The sequence below is a fragment of the Dasypus novemcinctus genome, chromosome 8 (assembly GCF_030445035.2).
Source record: "Dasypus novemcinctus isolate mDasNov1 chromosome 8, mDasNov1.1.hap2, whole genome shotgun sequence".
Classification (NCBI taxonomy): Eukaryota; Metazoa; Chordata; class Mammalia; order Cingulata; family Dasypodidae; genus Dasypus; species Dasypus novemcinctus.
Window position 1 is genome coordinate 69,723,625 of NC_080680.1, and position 2,420 is coordinate 69,726,044.

General features: G+C 41.4%; 1 pseudogene; it reads right to left on the reverse strand.

Moving 5' to 3' along the window:
• Positions 1–375: 375 nt before the first annotated feature.
• LOC101435332 (developmental pluripotency-associated protein 2 pseudogene) lies at positions 376–1,332 on the reverse strand (annotated as a pseudogene).
• Positions 1,333–2,420: the final 1,088 nt, after the last annotated feature.

Below are 2,420 nucleotides of genomic sequence, written 5' to 3' on the forward strand. Positions count from 1 at the left end.
AAATGAGCAAAAACATTCTATGTAGCTACACACTTAATGTTAAAATAGTTACTGAGACTTCTGTAATGTAACTCTCCTCTGAGAGTAATTTATATGGAACCAATACAGAGGAACTTTTTTTTTTTTTAGATTTCATTTTTATTTTTTTTGGTACAGGACCTTGTATGTGGGAAGCCGATGCTCAACCACTGATACCTGTTGGCTCTCCTGAATTGGTTTATTTGTTTGCAACTCATGAAAAGCAGCAGTACCAGTCACTTTTTGGCAAACCCCAAGTCCAGAATCTAGAAATTCCCTTTTATCCTCTGGAAAGTAGGCAGCCCTGTGGACGGTTAGGACACAGCACAACAATCATTGAGGTACAAGTCAATTTGACTATGCGTTTTCAATCGTTTCTTGTTTGTTACAACATTGCCCATCCAAAAAGGGTGATGTTGGTGTGTTCAAAGCAGGTCGCTTTTCCTTCCCTATTATAATTAATCTTTTCATTAATTTCTTATTCCTCTTCACACAGTCAGGGCACAGCATATTATCTGCAGATGGGAAAGTGCAGGCTAGTAACAGGAAGAGAGAGATCATCCTCTTGGGAGTGTCAGGCACCCAGACCTGCCCTGCGTGGAACTGCAGGCGAACCCAACCCTTTGTGTCTGCAGGGAGAACTCTGCCATGGACCACACACCATCTGACACCAGAGACTTGCAGCAAGAAAGTCTCAACAGAAGTAGGAATGGGACATGAATTCACAGTCTTCAGCTGAGCTGCTCTTGCAGCAATTCTTGTCCATGATGCCAATATTGCCTCCTGAACCGAACTTATCACTTCAACTGTATTAGTCACTTCCTCTTTCTCCCTTTTCTTACAACTTTTCTGATCCTTTGCCACCTTGCATCTCTTTGTGCATGACTGCAACTTGGCCTCCTGTGGTGTGTCAGGAATATCCTGTTTTTGCTCAGGATAAGCATGTTGCTGGAGCCTCAGATAAACCTCTATTTTCTGGCCATCGGTACTCAAATTAAATTGTTGGCACCACTTCCTCAGAGTGTTCCGATGTATCTTATTAACTGGAGGCAAAATGGATGGCAAGGGAAGCACTGGTTCTTTATAACCAGGTTTTGAGCAAGCTTTGAATTGCTCATTCATTTCAGGAAGATGAACTTTATCCTTTTTCCTAGACTTCTTTACTTTAACTTCTGCAGTTGAAGTACTTGGTTCCATTTGATGCTCCTCTTGAGGTTCTTCTTTTACTGGAACTAATGTGATTATTACATATTCCTCATCTAATTCCTCCTCAATGACATTCTTTTCACTGCTATCATAATTTGAGTATGCCATTGAGGTGGAGGTATGTTAGCAACGTCCAGGATATCTGCAATCTACTCCTTTTAACCTCTTGACTTTCCTTTTAAACTTTAAGCTTCCTTGAGTCAGGGGCTGCGTTTCAGCCATCTTTGTGTTTCTTTCCTGGAGTACTTGGTCGGGTGCCTGGTGCATAATATTCTCTATATTAATTTGTATAATTGAATTGATAGTTAAAATCATTTTTAATTATCATATGGTTCTATCCTACACCATCTTCTAGATCATCTAGAAGAAGATAATGATCTTTTTTTTTAAAGATTTGTTTTTATTTATTCCTCTCCTCCACTCCCCCATTGTCTGCTCTGTGTCCATTTGCTGTGTGTTCTTCTGCATCCCCTTGCATCGTCAGGTGGCACTGGGAAACTGTGTCTCTTTATGTTGCGTCATCTCTGTGTGTGTATGGCACCACTCCTGAGCAGGCTGCGCTTTTTTCATGCAGTGTGGCTCTCCTTATGGGGGTGCACTCCTTGTGTTTGGGGCACCCCCATATAGGGGTGCCCCTGTGTGGCACGGCACTTCTTGTGCACGGCAGCACTGCATGTGGGCCAGCTCACCACACAGGTCAGGATGCACTGGGTATCAAACCCTGGATCCTCCATACGGTAGGTGGATGCTCTGTCAGTTGAGCCATGTCTGCTTCCCATGATCTTTTCATCTATGGTCAAGTATGAGATTACTTTTGTTACTTCATCACAATATCACTGATAAGAGCAAACTTTGATAGTTTAATGTTTCAGTCTGCTACATCTATCTAAAGAAGGAAAAAGTATTTCCTTTTGATGGAAGTGGATGTTCAGGGAGACTAAATTGACCTTTTAAGCTTTTCTCTCATTTTTTTTCCTGATTGCTCTTTTTCATTCTTGGACTTGTAAAGAAAGGATTAGGAGCTAATTACAGGATGAGAAGGTGAAAGCAAGGATATAGTCTTTGTATATTTAACCCAAACTGAGGAAGTATGAAGCATTTTTGTCTCAGGAGTTCTTTCTTCACTGGCCAATGCATAACATACACTGTTCTCTCCAGCTCTGCATAGATAGACACCCATTCTGCCTCTTGATTGA